We start from the raw sequence: 22591 nt of genomic DNA on the forward strand, positions 1-22591 counted from the left end.
ACTCTTGGATAGGCACATGGGGGATAGTAAAATGTAGGGTATGCAGGGTAGATCGATCTTAGTAGGATAGTAGGTCAGCACAGTATCGTGGGCTGAAGGGCCTGTGCTGTGCTGTCCTGTTCTATATTCTATGTTCGATTGTCTATATCACAGTTCCTTCTGTGTCGCTGGGTCAAAATCCTGGAACTCCCTCCCTAAGGGCATTGTGAGTCAACCTACAGCACATGGACTGCAGCGGTTCAAAAAGGCTGCTCACCCCCACCTTCTCAAGGGACAATTAGGAATGGAGAATAAATTCTAGCCCAGCCAGCGATGCCTACATTCTGTGACTGAATTGAATAAACTAATGAGACGATAATCAGTGTCTTCCACTCAAATGAAACTTCATGAGCGGTTTTGTAAGATATTTCCAGAGCACTTACAGACCTTCCTGTAAATCCACAATCTCTTCCTTTGTGTCTCAGAGAATGCTTTAACAAAATAAAAGTTGATTTCTCTTCTGGCCCAAACACTTCCTTTGCCCACCAGAGCTATTTAACTATCTCTCCCAACTCTGTGAATTCAGTACAAGAAGCGCTAAAACCCTGAGCCATGTATCTCATCTCGCACTCTCAAGCTTTCTCCCTCTTTCTCCTCTTCCAACTCTCAGGCAGAGGCTTAAAAACTATGCAAGAAAACTCTTTGTAGATGAGCAGAAAGACTCTCTCCAGCTAATGCTTATGCTTCAATCAATGTCCACAAGACAAATTGTCTATTCCTTTTTCACATTGCGGCTTAGTGGGATGTTCCTGTGCACATTGACTGCTGCACGTCCCACATTTCAACAGTGACAGCACTTCAAAGCTGCTTCATTGATTGTGAAGTCCTTTGTGGCAGGCTAAAGGGGCTTCATTCATGCCTCAGAGATAATGGGAACTGCAGATGCTGGAGAATCCAAGCTAACAAAGTGTGGAGCTGCATGAACACAGCAGGCCAAGCAGCATCTCAGGGGCACAAAAGCTGACATTTTGAATGAAGGGTCTAGTACCGAAACATCATCTTTTGTGCCCCTGAGATGCTGCTTGGCCTGCTGTGTTCATCCAGCTACACACTTTGTTATCATTAATGCAATAGCTGTTTTTATTCAATTTAGAATATAGAACATAGAACATAGAGCAATACAGCACAGTACAGGCCCTTCGTCCCACGATGTTGTACCGGACTTTTACCCTAATTCTAAAGTCTATCTAACCTCCACTGCTATCTTATACTATCATCCATATGCCTATCTAATAGCCGCTTAAATGCCCCTAATGAGGCCGACTGCACCAGCCTCTCCAGGAATGCATTACACACCCCTACCACTCTCTGAGTAAAGAACCTACCTGTGACGTCTCCTCTATATCTACCTCCTTTCACTTTAAAACTCTGCCCCCTCATAATAGCTACCTCCACCCTTGGAAAAAGTCTCTGACTGTCTACTCTATCGATATCTCTGATCATTTTATACACCGCAATCAAGTCACCTATCATCCTTCGTTGTTCTAAAGAGAAAAGCCCTAGCTCTCTCAATCTTTTCTCGTAAGACCTTCCTTCCATTCTCGGCAACATCCTGGTAAATTTCCTCTGTGCCTTTTCCAATGCTTCCGCATCTTTCCTGTAATGAGGTGACCAGAACTGGACACAATACTCCAGATGAGACGGAACCAGGCTTTTGTATAGCTGGAGCATAACTTCACGGCTCTTGAACTCAATCCATCTATTAATGAAAGCTAACACACCATACACCTTCTTAACAACTCTATCCACCTGGGTGGCAGCTCTCAGGGAATTGTGGACATGAACCCAAAATCCCTCTGCTCCTCCACACTGCCAAGAATCTTTCCATTAACCCTGTATTCTGCTTTCAAGTTAGTCCTTCCAAAATGAACCACCTCACACTTTTCAGGGTTAAACTCCATCCGCCACGCTTCAGCCCAGCTCTGCATCCTATCAATGTCCCTTTGTAACCTAGAACAGCCCTCTGCACTATCCACAACACGACCCACCTTCATATCGCCCATGAGCTTGCGAATCCACTCTTCCACTCCTACATCCAAATCATTTACAAAAATCACAAATAGGAGAGGACCCAGAACACCATTCGTAACTGAGCATCATGTTGACTATTTTCCGTCCTCTACCATCCTTTGTCTTCTCAGGGTCGGCCAATTCTGAATCCACTCTGTCGCATTTCCCCCCATCCTGTGCTTCCTTACTTTCTGCATGAGCCTACCATGGGGAACCTTATCAAACGCCTTACTGAAATCCATGTATACCACATACACTGTTCTACCTTCATCCACGTGTTTGGTCACGTCCTCAAAGAATTCAGTCAGGTTTGTGAGGCATGATCTACCTCCCACAAATCCATGCTGACCATCACAAATCAAACTGTGCCTTTCCATTTGATCATAAATCCTGTCTCTCAGAGCCTTCACCAATAATTTACCCACCACTGACGTAAGATTAACTGGTATGTAATTTCCGGGGTTATCCCTGTTCCCGTTTTTGAACAAGGGAATGATGTTTGCCTCTTTCCAATCTTCCGGCACTATATTCATGGTCAGTTTGGCTGTTTCGCTCCTTTCCCACTGTCCCTCTCTCTGTCTCTATCTCTGTTTCTCTGTCTCTCTGCCTCTCTCTCTCTCTTTCTGTCTCTGTCCCTCTCTTTCTCTCCCACTGTCTCTCCCTCTGTCTTTCTCTGCCTGTCTCCCTCTCACTCACACACACACTCACACACACTCTCTCTGTGTCTCTCTTTCTCTGTCACTCTCTCCCATTGTCCCTCTCTCTCTCACTCTCTCTGTCTCCCATTATCCCTCTTTCTATGTCTGTCTCTCATCTCTTTATTTCACTCCATCCTTACAAAATCAGAGCTGTTCCACCTTAGCCCTTCAGATTCCCAGACTAGATTTGTTCAGTTGGAATAGATCTTGTTCTGTGGAGTCATTGATTGGGAAGTGAAATACAATAATGTGCAAATAACAAAAGGGCTAAAGTTTATAAATCCTTTTCAGACAAATTCTACTATTTATTATTTTATAGAATGGCGATTAAATTTGAATTGGGTTCGTAATGCAGTCTGATGTAAATTGTCTTCGTTAAACAAACAAAAGGTTTCACCTTTTAAAACTTAATTGTATTGACCCTTGCTCGTATTGAGAGACAGCAATGAGTGTATGACTCTGAATTGATGTTAAGTCCTGTTACATACGCTTCAGGGAATATTTATGAAATTAGGTCATGTGGAAATAGAAACATTTGCATTGAACTTGAGCACTGTTGAAAAGAGACACACATTATTGAAATACTTTTATCCTGCACTCATCAAGACCAAGGCAAGAATGTCAAATTTCAAACCTCACCACGATTTATACCAAGATAATAAAATGTGAGGCTGGACGAACACAGCAGGCCAAGCAGCATCTCAGGAGCACAAAAGCTGACGTTTCGGGCCTAGACCCTTCATCAGAGAGGGGGATGGGGGGAGGGAACTGGAATAAATAGGGAGAGAGGGGGAGGCGGACCGAAGATGGAGAGTAAAGAAGATAGGTGGAGAGGGTGTAGGTGGGGAGGTAGGGAGGGGATAGGTCAGTCCAGGGAAGACGGACAGGTCAAGGAGGTGGGATGAGGTTAGTAGGTAGCTGGGGGTGCGGCTTGGGGTGGGAGGAAGGGATGGGTGAGAGGAAGAACCGGTTAGGGAGGCAGAGACAGGTTGGACTGGTTTTGGGATGCAGTGGGTGGGGGGGAAGAGCTGGGCTGGTTGTGTGGTGCAGTGGGGGGAGGGGATGAACTGGGCTGGTTTAGGGATGCAGTGGGGGAAGGGGAGATTTTGAAACTGGTGAAGTCCACATTGATACCATATGGCTGCAGGGTTCCCAGGCGGAATATGAGTTGCTGTTCCTGCAACCACCCACGATTTATACCACATGGGTAAGGAATTAGTAACAAACATGTCACCCCTGCATGTCTGACACATTGACACAGAGAATCAAAAGCTCCCAATGACAAAGTGCCAGCCCTTAGATGTGATTCTATCATTGGACAGCACTTGGCAAATAACCCTGCTTGTAACAGAGCTGCATTACTGTCCAAATTAGGATAGGTACAAGTAAATTAATCATCTTATGACTGTACTCTTATGGTGGTACATTTATGATTGTTGCAACTGATATACATTCATTTACAGGGACCCTTTCTCAACAAAACAACTGATTATATTTCAGGAACAAAAACAAAGTTGCTGGAAAAACTCAGCAGGTCTGGCAGCATCTGTGGAGGAGAAAACAGAGTTAATGTTTCGGGTCCGGTGACCCTTCCCCAGAACTGATGGTGGCTGGTGGTGGGGTCGGATTGTAAATGGCGGAAGTGTCGGAGGATAATGCGTTGTATCCGGAGGTTGGTAGGGTGGTGATTGAGAACGAGGGGGATCCTCTTGGGGCGGTTGTGGCGGGGGCAGGGTGTGAGGGATGTGTTGCATCAGTTGCCAAGTCTGCGCTTTGTTTCCCCAGTGTAGAGGAGACCACATTGTGAGCAGCGAATGCAATAGACTAGACTCTGGGAAGTGCAGGTGAAGTGTTGCTTCATCTGGAAGGGATGTTTGGGCCCTTGGATACTGGGGAGGGAGGAGGTAAATGGGCAGGTGTTGCACCTTCGCTGGTTACAGGGGAAGGTGTCATAGGGCTGTGGGGAGGTGTTGGGGGTGAAGGAAGTGTGGACCAGTGTGTCCCAGAGGGAACGGTCCCTGAGGAAGGTGGACATGGGAGGGGAGGGAAATATGTGTCTGTGTCTGTCACTGGCTTGCTACAGTGTTCCAGTGAAGCCCAGCGCAAGCTGGAGGAACAACACCCCATTTTCCATTTGGGGACCCTACAGCCTTCCGGACTCAATACTGAGTTCAATAACTTTAGGGCCTAAACTCTCCCATGTCTATGCGCCCCTTCCCACACACCAGGCCTTGTTATCACATAGCCTGCCACTACACACTCCCTGTTGTTAGTCGCGAACAGTCCCCATTAACAACTATTCACCCTCCCAGCCTGATCGTCAGCAACTCCTTTGTCTCTCCAACTGTCTTTCTCTCTCTTTGGGCTCTATCCTATTGTTCACTCCCTACCCCACCCACCTCCCTATTTTCTGCATATAAACTGACATTTTCCCAGCCACCATCTGTTCTGAGGAAGGGTAACCAGACCCAAAACGTTAACTCTGTTTTCTCCTCCACAGATGCTGCCAGACCTGCTGAGCTTTTCCAGCAACTTTGTTTTTGTTCCTGATTTACAGAATCTGCAGTTCTTTTGATGTTTAATTGAATATGTTTCAGCCTTGAATCATTTATTGAATTACCTGATCTCTTCAACCCTAAGAACTATCTCAAACTGCATGGAAGCATTTAATGTTTTGGCTTCAACTGCTTCCTGTAACAAAGAATTTCACAGTTAACTGCTTTTTGGGTGAAGAATTTTCCTCATCTCAGTCCTAAATGGACTACTCCATATCCTTAGCTTGTGACTACTGTTTCTGGATTCCCTGGTCATCAGGAACAGCGTTCCTACATCTACTATGTCTAGTCCTGTTAAGAGTTTAAGAGATCTCCCTTCATTCTTCTGAAATCCAGTGAATATCGTCATAACTGATCCAATCTGTCTTCATACAAAGAACCCCACCAGTGCGGAAGCAGGCTATTGGCCCATACCAGCCCTCTGAAGAATATCCCACCCAGTCCCAGTCTACTACCCTATCCCAGCATTTCCCCACCCGAAAGGCAATGGGCAATTTAGCATGGCCAATCCACCTAACCTGCACGTCTTTGGGCTATAGGAGGAAACTGGAGCACCCAGAGGAAACCCACGCAGACAGGGGGAGAACGTACCAATTCCACACAGGCAGTCGCCCGAGGGTGGAATCGAACCCAGGTCCCTGGCTCTGTGAGGAAGCAGTGCTCACCACCAAGCCACCATGCTGTCCTGCCATCCCAGGAATCAGTCTGGCGAACCTTCCTTGCACTCCCTCAATAGCCGAGAAATCCTTTCTCAGATAAAGAGACCAAAACTGTGCACACTATCAGGTGTACGAGAAAACAAAATGTGGAGCTGGATGAACACAGCAGGCCAAGCAGCATCTCAGGAGCACAAAAGCTGACGTTTTGGGCCTAGACCCTTCATCAGAGAGGGGGATGGGGAGAGGGTTCTGGAATAAATAGGGAGAGAGGGGGAGGCGGACCGAAGATGGAGAGAAAAGAAGATAGGTGGAGAGGAGAGTATGGGTGGGGAGGTAGGGAGGAGATAGGTCAGTCCGGGGAAGATGGACAGATCAAGGAGGTGGGATGAGGTTAGTAGGTAGGAGATGGATGTGCGGCTTGGGGTGGGAGGAAGGGATGGGTGAGAAGAAGAACAGGTTAGGGAGGCAGAGACAGGCTGCGCTGGTTTTGGGTTGCAGTGGAGGGAGGGGACGAACTGGGCTGGTTTTGGGATGCGGTGGGTGGAGGGGAAGTGCTGGGCTGGTTGTGTGGTGCAGTGGGTGGAGGGGACGAACTGGGCTGGTTTTGGGATGCGGTGGGGGAAGGGGAGATTTTGAAGATGGTGAAGTCCACATTGATACCATTGGGCTGCAGGGTTCCCAAGCGGAATATGAGTTGCTGTTCCTGCATCATTGTGACACTGCAGGAGGCCCATGATGGACATGTCATCTAGAGAATGGGAGGGGGAGTGGAAATGGTTCGCGACTGGGAGGTGCAGTTGTTTATTGCGACCCGAGCGGAGGTGTTCTGCAAAGCGGTCCCCAAGCCTCCGCTTGGTTTCCCCAATGTAGAGGAAGCCACACCGGGTACAGTGGATACAATATACCACATTGGCAGATGTGCAAGTTAACCTCTGCTTAATATGGAAAGTCATCTTGGGAGCTGGGATGGGGATGAGGGAGGAGGTGTGGGGGCAAGTGTAGCACTTCCTGCGGTTGCAGGGGAAGGTGCTGGGTGTGGTGAGGTTGGAGGGCAGTGTGGAGCAAACAAGGGAGTCACGGAGAGAGTGGTTTCTCCAGAAGGAAGACAAGGGTGGGGATGGAAAAATGTCTTGGGTGGTCGGGTCGGATTGTAGATGGCGGAAGTGTCGGAGGATGATGCGTTGTATCCGGAGGTTGGTGGGATGGTGTGTGAGAACGAGGGGGATCCTCTTTGGGCGGTTGTGGCGGGGGCGGGGTGTGAGGGATGTGTTGCGGGAAATGCGGGAGACACGGTCAAGGGCGTTCTCGATCACTGCGGGGGGAAAGTTGCGGTGTGCACTTACCAAAGCCCACTATAATTGCACCAAGATATCCCTGATACGTTACTTGAATCCCTTTGCTCTGAACGCCAACATACCACTTACCTTCTTCACCATCTGCTGTTCTTACAGTAACTCAGTGACTGACGTACAAAGACACCCAGGTCTTGCTGCACATTGCCCTCCCTCAGTTTATAGCCATTTTAGGCCAGAATCTGCCAGTCTGTTTTTCCAACCCAAGTGCATAACCTCACATTTATCTGCATTATTTTAAACCTGCCATGCATTTACCCACTCACTCAGCCTGTCCAAATCATACTGCAACGTCTCTGCATCCTCCTCACAGCTCACCTTCTCACCCAGCTTTGTGTAATTTGCTAACCTGCAGATCTTACATTTAATTCACTCACATGAATTGTTAACATATATTGGGAATAGCTGGTGTCCCGCTTAGGCCTTAAAGGGGCTTTCACAATGTCTTAAACAAGGACTAGAACTCAGCATGGATTGATGTGCTCAGAGATAATGGGAACTGCAGATGCTGGAGATTCCAAGATAATAAAATGTGAGGCTGGATGAACACAGCAGGCCAAGCAGCATCTCAGGAGCACAAAAGCTGACGTTTCGGGCCTAGACCCTTCATCAGAGAGGGGGATGGGGGGAGGGAACTGGAATAAATAGGGAGAGAGGGGGAGGCGGACCGAAGATGGAGAGTAAAGAAGATAGGTGGAGAAGGTGTGGGTGGGGAGGTAGGGAGGGGATAGGTCAGTCCAGGGAAGACGGACAGGTCAAGGAGGTGGGATGAGGTTAGTAGGTAGCTGGGGGTGCGGCTTGGGGTGGGAGGAAGGGATGGGTGAGAGGAAGAACCGGTTAGGGAGGCAGAGACAGGTTGGACTGGTTTTGGGATGCAGTGGGTGGGGGGGAAGAGCTGGGCTGGTTGTGTGGTGCAGTGGGGGGAGGGGATGAACTGGGCTGGTTTAGGGATGCAGTGGGGGAAGGGGAGATTTTGAAACTGGTGAAGTCCACATTGATACCATATGGCTGCAGGGTTCCCAGGCGGAATATGAGTTGCTGTTCCTGCAACCTTCGGGTGGCATCATTGTGGCAGTGCAGGAGGCCCATGATGGACATGTCATCAAGAGAATGGGAGGGGGAGTGGAAATGGTTTGCGACTGGGAGGTGCAGTTGTTTGTTACGAACTGAGCGGAGGTGTTCTGCAAAGCGGTCCCCAAGCCTCCGCTTGGTTTCCCCAATGTAGAGGAAGCCGCACCGGGTACAGTGGATGCAGTATACCACATTGGCAGATGTGCAGGTGAACCTCTGCTTAATGTGGAATGTCATCTTGGGGCCTGGGATGGGGGTGAGGGAGGAGGTGTGGGGACAAGTGTAGCATTTCCTGCGGTTGCAGGGGAAGGTGCCGGGTGTGGTGGGGTTGGAGGGCAGTGTGGAGCGAACAAGGGAGTCACGGAGAGAGTGGTCTCTCCGGAAAGCAGACAGGGGTGGGGATGGAAAAATGTCTTGGGTGGTGGGGTCGGATTGTAAATGGCGGAAGTGTCGGAGGATAATGCGTTGTATCCGGAGGTTGGTAGGGTGGTGTGTGAGAACGAGGGGGATCCTCTTGGGGCGGTTGTGGCGGGGGCGGGGTGTGAGGGATGTGTCGCGGGAAATGCGGGAGACGCGGTCAAGGGCGTTCTCAATCACCGTGGGGGGGAAGTTGCGGTCCTTAAAGAACTTGGACATCTGGGATGTGCGGGAGTGGAATGTCTTATCGTGGGAGCAGATGCGGCGGAGGCGGAGGAATTGGGAATAGGGGATGGAATTTTTGCAGGAGGGTGGGTGGGAGGAGGTGTATTCTAGGTAGCTGTGGGAGTCGGTGGGCTTGAAATGGACATCAGTTACAAGCTGGTTGCCTGAGATGGAGACTGAGAGGTCCAGGAAGGTGAGGGATGTGCTGGAGATGGCCCAGGTGAACTGAAGGTTGGGGTGGAAGGTGTTGGTGAAGTGGATGAACTGTTCGAGCTCCTCTGGGGAGCAAGAGGCAGCGCCGATACAGTCATCAATGTACCGGAGGAAGAGGTGGGGTTTGGGGCCTGTGTAGGTGCGGAAGATGGACTGTTCCACGTAACCTACAAAGAGGCAGGCATAGCTGGGGCCCATGCGGGTGCCCATGGCCACCCCCTTAGTCTGTAGGAAGTGGGAGGAGTCAAAAGAGAAGTTGTTGACTTCCAAGTTCTTTAAGGACCGCAACTTCCCCCCCACGGTGATTGAGAACGCCCTTGACCGCGTCTCCCGCATTTCCCGCGACACATCCCTCACACCCCGCCCCCGCCACAACCGCCCCAAGAGGATCCCCCTCGTTCTCACACACCACCCTACCAACCTCCGGATACAACGCATTATCCTCCGACACTTCCGCCATTTACAATCCGACCCCACCACCCAAGACATTTTTCCATCCCCACCCCTGTCTGCTTTCCGGAGAGACCACTCTCTCCGTGACTCCCTTGTTCGCTCCACACTGCCCTCCAACCCCACCACACCCGGCACCTTCCCCTGCAACCGCAGGAAATGCTACACTTGTCCCCACACCTCCTCCCTCACCCCCATCCCAGGCCCCAAGATGACATTCCACATTAAGCAGAGGTTCACCTGCACATCTGCCAATGTGGTATACTGCATCCACTGTACCCGGTGCGGCTTCCTCTACATTGGGGAAACCAAGCGGAGGCTTGGGGACCGCTTTGCAGAACACCTCCGCTCAGTTCGCAACAAACAACTGCACCTCCCAGTCGCAAACCATTTCCACTCCCCCTCCCATTCTCTTGATGACATGTCCATCATGGGCCTCCTGCACTGCCACAATGATGCCACCCGAAGGTTGCAGGAACAGCAACTCATATTCCGCCTGGGAACCCTGCAGCCATATGGTATCAATGTGGACTTCACCAGTTTCAAAATCTCCCCCCCACCCACTGCATCCCAAAACCAGTCCAACCTGTCTCTGCCTCCCTAACCGGTTCTTCCTCTCACCCATCCCTTCCTCCCACCCCAAGCCGCACCCCCAGCTACCTACTAACCTCATCCCACCTCCTTGACCTGTCCGTCTTCCCTGGACTGACCTATCCCCTCCCTACCTCCCCACCCACACCTTCTCCACCTATCTTCTTTACTCTCCATCTTCGGTCCGCCTCCCCCTCTCTCCCTATTTATTCCAGTTCCCTCCCCCCATCCCCCTCTCTGATGAAGGGTCTAGGCCCGAAACGTCAGCTTTTGTGCTCCTGAGATGCTGCTTGGCCTGCTGTGTTCATCCAGCCTCACATTTTATTATCATGGATTGATGTGCAGTTATGTCTTTATTGTCATTTCTTCGTGAGGCATTTTGCATGCAGCAATGATACAGATATGAAAAGAAAAAAATTACATCGGAGCTTAAACTCTCTTGGACATACCCTGCTTCCTCCTCCTTCTCATCAAGAATGAAATCTTCAGACTTCCCTACACTTCTACGCATCATAGATCGACAGTAAGTAACAAGTGGCATCTTCTTTCGGTAAGGTGGGGCTAATAACCAGATGGTGCTTTCAGGTACGAAAGAATTGATGAACAGAGGTAGAGGGCCCTTGACTTCCACAGGCAATATTTCAGTGAATTTTCAGGCACTCTGAGGTTAAGACCTTGTCTTCGCTCTCACATAAATTACACTTCAATATAAAACTACGATGGGATTTAACTGCAACCAGGAGTCCCATCCACTTTGGAAAAGTACCCATTCCATCTGCTAGAACAACATTATAAACTGTTATGAAACAGGGCCAACCAACCAAACAAAATCAGCAATCCTATCACTGAACTTGCCACACAGTGAAATTGAAGAATCCAACGGCCATCAAAATCACACAACTCATCCTAAAGGTCAGCAAGTTTAAAAATTAAGAAGAAATTAACAATGTATTATTAATAATGTAACTTCAACAGAATGTGGACAGCAGCAATGTAGTCTATTTAATGCTGTGATTTAAGGCCAATCTTCATTAACCGGAACTCCCACTCACACATGAGGGACACAGTTTAGGGATAAACCAAAAGGGAGAAAAGTAAACGAGTTGTAACTTTCCATTTCACAACGGGTACCCAGGCTTTAGAATACCTTGGGTAATTGTTAACAGCGAAGTAAGCTGCAGGTCTTTCCTGAATTCCAAAGTAACCAAATCAGAGGTTTATCAGAATAACCAAAAAAAAACAATTGCAGTGAAAACCATGGGGATAGAGAGAGAGAGAGAGAGAGAGAGAGAGAGACAGATTTGGTTTGAATGACCAATTCAACATCCAACCAGCACTGATGCTGCCCTGGAGAAAATACCTTGCCTATTTACCGTACCCATGTCCCTCATGATTTTATAAACTTGTAAAAGGTCCCCCTCAACTTCCGATGCTTCAGGGAAAATAGCCTCAAGTTATTCAGCCTTTCCCTATAACTCATACCCTCCAATTCTGAAAAGAAGACTAGCCGGCTGCCAGAAAATAGAGAGCATACATAAATGATGGTATCATTGAATATTTTAAGCACAATGGGAGGGCGATTCTTATTAGGGAGGCGAATCAAGCATTGTTGGAGGTAATTATAAACACAGACAGATCAGCCAGGATTTCTTCATTTCCTTTCTGCTCCAATTCATATTATGCATATTCACATTTCTCTGGAGCGTCAGAGGCTGAGGGATGACCTGTATAGGTTTAGAAAATCACGAAGGCATGGATAGAGTAAATAGACTAAGTCTATTTCCCAGTATGGGGAGTCCAAAACTAGAGGGCATAAGCTGAAGGTGAGAGGGGTAAGATTTAAAATGGACCGAAGAAGTAACTTGTTCACACAGAGGTTGGTGCATGTATGGAATGAGCTGCCAGAGGAAATGGTGGAGGCTGGTACAATTACAACATTTAAAAGGCATCTGGATGAGTACATGAATAGAAAGAGTTTAGAGGGATATAGGCCAAATGCTGCAAATAGGACTGGATTAATATAGGATATCTGGTTGGCATGGGCAAGTTGGGCTGAAGGGTCTACTTCCGTGCTGTACACCTTTATGGCTCTAAATATCAAAACTGCCTGTAAAACATAATGAATCTGAATGTCTGTTGTCTCTTATTATGCAGCATCTGAACAGTCAATACTTTGGTAGAAGAAATTTCAGGTTTGAGATATGGGAAGGAAGGATGTAAATTGAAAATGGGACGAAAGAAATAAATGGTAATGTGTGTGAGATGAAAATGACAGAAGCCAAAGACCCTGGACCTTCTCAATAATCAATGATGTTGTGAGAGGATTGCATTTACATCATGGTTTGCATGACCACCAGATGTGAAGTGTAATCGCTGTCGTGTTGAAGTCAAATTCCTTACAGCAATCTCCCACTAATGTCAACTTGATAAATATTGGGTGCTGGTTTCAGCCTGGTCGTGTGGTAGCGGTGTTGGACCTTTTCTCAATGACTGAGCAGGTCGGTGAGGCTCGGGTTTGAGGTCCCATCAAGAGGGAGCCGCCTCTGGCGCAACAACACTCCTTCAGAGCTCAAAAACCGGAGTCTCCCCTGTACTGTCGGTGCTCAAGCCTCCGATGCAGAACCTTGGTGCTCAGAGAACAATTGCCTTCAACTGAGGCCCAACTCAATGGGAGACAAAGGCCTTGATCGTCAATCGATTGAATTCACAGTTTGGAAACTCATTTACCACAGATTGAAACTGAGGGCAGCCAAAGATAGCACAGGCACAACAGGTGGTGTGGGGTATTGTGGTGCATTGATAGTGCTCCTGCCTCTGAAACAAGAGACCTCAGTTTTAAGTCCCACTTGCTCCAGAGACACATCATAACATCGCTGGTCAGAGACTGATTAGGAACATATCAAGTCGAAACAGATGCTCTGGCAGAAATAAACACTGCATTTCGACAAATAGAGGAACTGGTTGAGGACGAGTTAATTAAAAAGCACTGTCTGAAAACTGTGTGCCCAGGATGGGCTGAATCTAGTTCGCCATGTTGCAGCATTAAACTAATGGCAGGGAAGGAAATGAGGACTGAGTCTGCACATCGTTTCCCCCCATGGATTATAATTCCTTTAACTTCAGTTAGCACCGATCACAGAGTCAACTCCAAGTTTGATTCTGCAAATACCAAGTTTAAAGGGAAATCAAAATCTTTTGTTGGACATAAAATGGCGTCTGGTTTGAAAACAAAGAATCTATTCAACTTTATTGAGTTGGATGATCATTTCCCGAGAGAGAACTTGATGCTCAGTAAAACAATGACCACAGTAGGTTTGTGGAATATCTTCCAAGTGAATTCCTAATGGGTACATTGTCAAAACTGGCTGGTGCCAGCAAGCAGAGTAACAGGCTAGGGCTCTCAGTTTAAGCTGAAACATTAGATATGCTATCAATCTTGGAATATTTACTGATGCTACTCAGTTGAAGTGCTACAGCAAAGTAAATATTTAATAGGTATTATTGACATGTTGAAGGGCAAACTAGCCTGTTATAACTGCAGGCCTCCCTGATTTATGAACACTCGTACTTAAAAGCACAATCCCATACAGAGGTATAATTTTGAAGATCTGACATACTAATGCCTCCTCTTACTTTCAAATGACCATGTTATATTGTGTTCTGACGTGTGCATTAATCAAGTTGCAAGTGGACTCAAGAACAGAAAAAACAGAGTTAGCTTTTCAGCTCTGTGGAAAGATCACCGGATCCAAAACATTAACTCTGTTTTTCCCTTCACAGATGCTGACACACCTGCTGAGCTGTTCGAGCAACTTCTGCTTTTGTTTCTGATTTACAGCATCCGCTGGTCTTTTGTTTTTTATTGACTCAAGAACAGAACCTGTTTGTCCCAGGAACTGCTAGAGCCTATCATCCATAGGAAAATTGTAGATACATTTAAACAAACTCCTCAGATGTGTACAACACATCTGGGAGGTGTCGGACTTAATCCAAGACAAGACATAAGGATACTACCACAAGACCCTATGTACAGGACCAATGCAGGCTGCATAAGAAGGTAGGCCAACATGGTTCAACTACAACATGAAACTTGCTATGTAAAATGTTATAAAATGCCCCAGTGGCTATTCACGTGATTACTTTCAAACAAAATGTGGCAGCGAACCTTGTGAGAAAGAAACTGAAATTTGGGCAGATGCTGAACTAGTTAGTCAAAGAGATAGGTTTTAAGGTGCAACTTAAAAGTGAGAAAGTGGAGAAGTTTAGCGAGAGAGAGAGTTTCAGTGTTTGGCTGCCAATGATGGAGTGAGAAAACCAGGAGGTTCAGGAGATCATAGATCAAGGAGAGCTGATGTCTGAGAGTTGAAGGGCTGAAGGATAATACAGAAATAGAAGGATCTCTAAAAACGTGCAAATTTCAAAATAAGTGTGTCACTGGCGATCCCACCACAGGGGTAATGTATGAATGGGACTCAGTGGAAGTTAGAACAAAAACAACAGAGCATTTAATAGACAAACACATTGTCCAATGCAGATAAGGGTCACTCAGTAACCCTATTATTTGTTCCTATAGGTAATGCTAGACAGGTTAGAGTGACTGCCCATTACAGTTATCCTCAGAAGGTAGTACAGACACTCCATCTGTAACTGCAGATGTTTTACAGCTCAGCTGTCAAGTTATTTTATTGAGCATTAACTGACATTGTTGGAAGGACAGATGTGTCTAATGGTGGTGGCATTGTCCCATTACTTTAGCATCTTAGTGAACTAGTTTATCTTCCAGTAAATTAGCAGTGTTCATCTTTTCTATTTATCACCAGGTTCGAGCTCAGAAATTGCCAGATGCATTGAATTCAGTCTCACTATGTCCCACAACGGAATTATACCCATGTCTCCAAGTTAACTCTTCTGACCCAAAACCGTCACATAACTGTGCCCTCGTTTGGTCTTTAGTTACAGTTGGCTGAGCTGCATTTGTAATAGAACTAATCTCATCATCCCTGAGTGACAGAGACAAGTAGTAACTGGGTTTATCATTTCAAGCCACTGAGTCATCATCTGCTCTGCCCTCACAATCTGTCATTGACGCAGTGAGGGGCTTTTTGAGTGGTGCGCGAGCTATCTCAACAGTGAATTTCTGAATAAATAGGTGTGAAACCGCGCTCGCTAGAGCTAGTGACTCATGTTTAATATTGGAGTAACTTTGTTTGCCTGTAGGGCGTAGACATTGCTGGCTAGGCCCACAATCATTTCCCAGGCAGTAATTACCCAGAAGGCTGTCACAATCCACCCTCAACACTGAAGTTTCACATATAGGCCAGATCAAACAAGGGGCATTACGGAGCCAGATGGAGGTTTAAGACAATTAACAGTGGTTTCATGCTCACCATTAGGCAAATTTTGTATTTTAGGTCCTTTTGGTAATTCAAATTTCACTACCTGCCATTCTCAGGATTCGAACCTACATCTGTAGCACATTAACTTAGGGTTCTGCGCTTGGAACTCAGTAACATTACCACCACACAAACATCTCTCCAATCAGTGCATCATCTTGGAGAGGACATGTGCCTAGACCTTTTCATGATGTGCCCACCTTCAGAATTGTGACTTTCCTGGGATCAATATTAAACAAGATTTTGTCAATGGAACCTGCATGGAGAATTAGAGATGGGCTGGTGGTCACCTCACCACACAGTGGGGAGGGTTTTCATGTGTAACCTTCCCAAATGAGTTACTTTTTCCACAGAGTTGTGAAGATAGGTGAGAGGAAGTGGCCTCAGAATTTTCAATGTCGCACATTCACTTTATCTTGTGGGGTTGGGGTTTGTTTAACATCCTCAATTCTATTTAGATCAATATCGAATCCACGGGAGAGTAAATGGACCTGAAATAGTTTCTTTGATCGATGCCCATTTTTGCTCTGCTAAACGCTAATCCAAGTCATTCTCCGTTTTGGCGATCAGTAGGTTCTCCTGCCTTTATCTTATGCATGACTACAATATTCTCAGCTAAACAAACACAACCAAGTCCAAGGTAGATGAACAGGGGGCTGGAAGAACACAGCAGGCCAGGCAGCATCTGGAAGAAAGGAGGAAGGGTAGTACCCTTCTTCAGGCCTGGATGCGAGAGTCGGGGGAGCTACAGATAAAGCGAGGGTGGGGGGTAGCAAAATAGTGGTGATACATAGACACTAGCAGTAGATACAACCTGGCTGGTCGATAGGAGGGATGAATCCACTTGGTAGCTGGAAGGGAGGGTCTGAAGGCTGAGATGAAGGGAAGATGATGGGCTGGAAGGGGAGCCGGGGGAATGGATGGGAAGGTTATTTGAAGTTAGAGAACTCAGTGCTGAGTCCTCTGGGCTGTAGGGCGCCCAGGCGGAAGAAAAGGAGTTGTTCCTCAAATTTTCTCTCCCAGCCCCTGCGACATTAGGGGATGCTGAGGACAGAGATGTCAGAAGGGGAGTGGGGGGAGGAGTTGAAATGGACAGCAACTGGGAGATTAGGCTGGCTGTCACAGGCCAGGCAAAGATGCTCAGTGAAACAGTCATCTAGCCTATGGCGGTCTCACTGATGTAGAGAAGACCCACATTGGGAACCACCTAATTTACTCTCATAAATCTTATCTATGTGCTGCTGAACAAGTCTTGGCTAACTGTGAGGTTAATTGGTAACCACCAGAAACAGGATTGTCCAAATGGTGTCCTAAATGTTATGAACACTTGGGATTCCCCTGCTAACTGGGCAAACCATGAGTAATGCACTGAGTTGAGAAGAATCCTTTGCGAGGAAATCTAGGATTTTCTTCTTCCAGCATCAGTATTTTATTAAGTATATTCATAATCAGCATTCCCTCTCAACTATACAACTACACAGCCATTCCGAGCATCTGTGTATGGGAGTTACAGCCAAATGAGACTGGGTAAATTATTTAGGACTGATATGGGGAGAAATGTCTTCACCCAGAGGGTGGTGAGCCTGTGGAATTTGCTACTACAGAAAACAGTCGAGGTCAAAACATTGGATGACTTCAAAAAAAGCTGGATATAGTACAAGGGGATAAAAGGATCAAAGGATATGGGGGAAGAGTGGGAGTGGGGCACTGAGCTGGATGCTCAACCATGGTCATAATGGAAAGCGAAGCGGGCTTGAAGGGGTGAATTCTCCTATTTTCAATGTTTCTATCTCCGCAGTGATCTGTGTGCCGACACCTTTCTGCAAAACTGAAATCTCTGTCATTTACTGACCTTGTAGGTTCAGACAGAATAGTAAAAATCATGAGAACGTTGACCATAGTGTGTTGTCCTTCTTTAAGATGCCCACAATGGAGTTACATCAACCTGTGTGATTGCTCACTTTCTGAATAATACCATTTCACACCATCTTATCGCGTCCTATCATCATCATAGAATCCCCACAGTGTGGAAACAGGACCTTCGGCCCAACAAGTCCACACTGAACCTCAGAACATCCCACCCAGACCCATCCCCCAGTAATCCACCTAATCTACATATCCCTGAACAGTATGGGCAAATTAACATGGCCAACCCACCCTAACCTGCACATCGTTGGACTGTGGGAGGAAACCCATGCAGACACAAGGAGAATGTTCAAACTCCACACGGACAGTTGCCTGAGAGTGGAATTGAATCTGGGTCCATGGTACTGTGTGGCAGCAGTGCCAACCACTGAGCCACTGTGCCTCCCATTCTACTTGAATCTCCTCCCGAATCTGCACGCTACATTTTATGGAGGGTTGATAATTGGGAATACATCTTCATTGGGATGCAATGGTATGGCCGTTTTCCTTGCCCAGAAGATTTCTGCAAAAGGCTTTAATTGATCTAGAGACAATTGCCAACACAGTTAGCCTCCATTTCTAAAAGTTATTCTTCAAAGAATCTACACTCATACCCTTTGCTGCTTCATTCAGCAACAGTAGACACTTGGGTCTTTTCTCTCTGTGACCTAAGCTGGGATCTGCTAATCCTGAATTTAGTTCATACCTTGAGCTTCAAGTACTCTCCAGATCTCCTCTGAATTATTTTACTGTCCTAGCAAAAAGGTTTTTGGAGATCTTCTCCTGTGATCATTTATGTATTGACCTAACAAAGTAAAGCTGCAAATGCTGTTTAAGTAGCTGCAATTCGGTGAAGATGTTATTGTTACCCATTCCATAATTAAATATTTGTCTGTCCATTCTTGTTAAGGTGTTTTTGCTTTTATTTATCCTGAATCACCATGCAGTAAGTGACTGAATGTTTTCCAAAACAAGCTAGATTTAGTATTTAGGGCTAAACAGTCCAGGGAGAAAGCAGGATCAGGGCTGAACTGGATGACAACCATGATCATACTGAATGGTGGAGCTGGATCAAAGGGCTGAATGGCCTACTCATGTTCCTGTTTTCTATGTTTCTATGTTTTGTGATCCTAGCTGAAGCCCATCAGGAAGCAGCTGCTTGTCAGGGCACAGCTTCAATCATTTGCTCAGTACCACTTCCCTGTCCTTTCTTCAGGCTCTCCCCGCCCCCTTTTCCAATTTCTAATTTCCTGGATAGTGCATACGGATGCAGAATTCCAAATACAAAATTAAGGAATTGGCATTGCCTAAAGATGGAAGAATTAGTAAAAGTAGGATATCATTAAACTGGAGAGAGTGCAGAAAAGATTTACCAGCGTGTTGCGGAATCTGGGGGGTTTGAGTTAAGACGGAGAGGCTGGAAAGGCTGAGGCATTTTTCCCTGGAGCATAGAAACTTGAGTGGTGACCTCATAAAATCACGAGAAGCATAAATATGGTGAATAGCAAATGTCTTTTCCCTAGGCTAGGGGAGTTCAAAACTCAGGGGCTTAATTTTAAGGTGAGAAGAGAAAATTTAAAAGGGATCTGAGGGGGCAACATTTTCATGCAGAGGTTAGTTAGTGTTTAGAATGAACAAATGCAGGTACAGTTGCATCATTTAAAAGGCGTTTGGACAGGTACAAGAAGAGAAAAGGTTTGGAGAGATAAGAGTCAAATGTAGGCAAGTTGGAGTCATTTAGTTTGGGTAACATGGCCGGCATGGAAAAGTTGGATCGAAGGGTCTGTTTCAATGCTGTATGACTCTATAAGTCGATAACTAGGAGAGGTTAATAGATTTGTGGAAAAAGAATTGCCTTTTTTTATTAAGAAACTTACAGTTAGAATCACAGCTGCTTTGATAAATTTTCTGAGCTATAATTTACAGAAGTATTGTAATGCCAATACAAATCCACTAGGTGGTAATAACATCAAGGTTTTATCAAAGATTGAATAAAATTTAGCAACTTGGGGATTACGGGGTAGATTCTACAAAGCTCAGGAATTTGGAGAGGCTGTGGTTTCAGGCGTACACCTTTCACTGGAATTTCTCATAGTTTCAGAATTTGTATTTTTTTTAAATATTCCTTCAAAGGCATTATGGCCCACGCAGAAACACATTTCCAGGGCTTGAAAGTTTCTTGCAATTTATAATGTTGTCTATTTACAGTGTTTTCAGTGCAATGCATATTCTAAACAAGTTCGATTAGCAATTGTGGATCCAAGTCTCTTTTGCCCTCTTGGGCAAATTAAATGTCCCCAAGGCTAATTCCCAAGGAATGGAGAATTTGAGTTATACAGGTAGGTTTGAAAGGCTGGAGTGTCGGAGGTTGAGGGGTGACCTTGTAGTGGTTTAATGGGGGACATCGATAAGGTGAATGGCAGGCATCTTTTCCCTAGGGAGGGGTATTTCAAGACTAGGAGGCATATCTTTAAGGTGAGAAGAGAAAGATTTAAACAGTACATGAGGGGCAATTTTCTTTTTGTACAGTGAGTGATTTGTGTGTGGAATGAACTTCCAGAGGAAGTGGTGGATGTGGGTACAGCTACAGTGTTTAAAAAAAACATTTGGATAAGTGCATGAATAAGAAATGTTTAGAGATATAAGGAGCAAACACAGGCAGGAGGGACTAATTTAGTTTGGGATTATTGTCAGCATGGACTGAATGTCCATGTCTGAAGAGTCTGTTTTTGTGCTGTATGACTAGCATTGCCAACAGATGAAGAGGAGTACTCACCTGTGTTCTAAACAAGATTTATCCCTTGCCAGACTGCTCATTCTGGAGTCTTACATTCTACAACAGCTGCATTGCCTACCTTTCAACAATAAGTTCACATTTAAGGTGGCTCGTTGGCTGTAAAGTGCTTTGGGGCATCCTAAGGTGCCACATAAATGCAAGTTTTCTTTAATTTGCTCAATTCCCCATCGACCTATTAAATGTCCATTTACATACCTGCCTATGAACACCATCTTTTTCTGAGGAAGCGCCCAGACCCGAAAAGTCAGCTTTCCTGCTCCTCTGATGCTGCTTAGTCTGCTGTGATCACTCAGCTCTACCTCAGATTCTCCAGCATCGGCAGTTCCAACTATCCCAGTTTGAAATAGAGATTTTTTAATTTATTCATAGAAAATGGGCATCACTCACTGGACCAGCATTTACTACCCATCCTTAATTGCCCAGAGGGCAGCTCAGAGTCAACCACTTTGCTTTGCTGAGTCCTATGTAGGCCAGACCAGGTTTGAACAGCAGATTTCGTTCTTCAAAGGATATGGGTGAACCACAAGGGCTTTACCTGATAATCAATTCACAGTCATCATTAGATTCATAGTTCCAGATTTTTATTGAATCCAAATTCCCCCATCTGCTGTGGTAGAGATTTCAACCTGGGCCCCCAGAATATTGCCTCGACTGATAGTGTGACGTTAATAGCATTCGTACATTAAAGTATGCTTTCTAGGAAGATAAACAGAAAATCGATGGAGGGACAGATAGTTTTGCAGAAATGAGAAGGCTGCAGAAGATTTTGAACAGTCTAGGAGAGTGGTCAAAGAATGGAATACAATGTGGGAAAGTGTGAGATTATGCACTTTGGGAGGAATATTAGAGACACTGACTATTTTCTAAATAGGGTAAGGCTTCAGTAAGTTGAAGCACAAAGGGACTTGGGAGTTCTAATTCAGGATTCTCTGAAGACTAACATGCAGGTTCAGTTGGCAATTAAGGAGACAAATGCAATGCTAACATTCATTTCAAGAGGGCTAGAACATAAGAACAAGGATGAACTATTGAGGTTGTATAAGGCTTTGGTCAGATCATATTTGTAATGTTGCAAGTAGTTTTGGGTACAGTATCTAAGGTAGGATGGCATTGGAGTGGTCCAGAAGAGGTTTACAAGTATCCAAGGGATGAAGTTTGTCATGTGAGGTGTGGTTGAGGTTTCTGGGACTGTATGCAATGAAACTTACAGGAATAAGGGGGCAGATGATTGAATACTGAAAGACCTGGATACAGTTGACATGGAGAAGATGTCTGTCCTAGTCGGAGAGCCTCAGACCCGAGGGCACAGCCTTGGAGTGAAGGGATGACCTTTTAGAAACTGAGATGAGGAGGAATTTCTTCTCCCAGAGGGTGGATGATCTGTGAAACCCATTGTGCAGGTGGCTATGGAAGACAAGTCATTGAGTGTATTTAAGACAGAGAATGAGACATTCTTGATTGATAAAAGGATCAAGGGTTATGGAGAGAAGGCAGGAGAATGGGATTGAGAAAAATATCAGCCATGGTCGAATGGCTAAAGAGAATTGATGGGCTGAATGGCCTAACCCTGCCCCTTTTTCTTATGTCTAATATTATTCAACCATGTTAATCTGATCTTTTTGAAAGGTATGAAACCCTGAGAGGACCTGACAAGGTGTAGACCAAAAGGATATTTCAATTAACAAATAATAAAGGGAATTGAGGCCACAAGTGTCTCCTTCCTCAGATAGACATGTGGAGAGTTCCTGCTCTCTCTCAGGCACCCATTGCTCATGGCATTCTCTTTCCCAGAGGGCAGTGAAGGAAAAGTTAGAAAAGGAAATGACAGGTTCTGGATGGGGGAAGGGGTGCTGAGGCAGGGTATCAGATCAACAGTGATCTTATTGAATAGCAGTACTGGTTCAAATGGCAGAATGTCCATAGGACAGCCCTATGTTCCATTGTATTGGGAGTTTTGGAAATAGAGGCTGAAACTGAGCAGTAGAAATCTCATAGTGAGTGAGGTGACTGGGACAGACCGGTCAAAGAGCTGCAATAAACATGACCTTCTCTCTGGTATGAGACTCCATGCTTCTAACACAGACATAGCAGTGCGTACGTAGACATAGTAAATATTGAAAACTGGCCCCGACAACAAATTCATATGATAACTAAATTGTACACAACAGAGCTGCTCCATTGAGACGGGATGCACATGAATCATGCAGGGACCAGCG

Source organism: Stegostoma tigrinum, chromosome 5, assembly GCF_030684315.1.
Source record: "Stegostoma tigrinum isolate sSteTig4 chromosome 5, sSteTig4.hap1, whole genome shotgun sequence".
NCBI classification, from domain to species: Eukaryota; Metazoa; Chordata; class Chondrichthyes; order Orectolobiformes; family Stegostomatidae; genus Stegostoma; species Stegostoma tigrinum.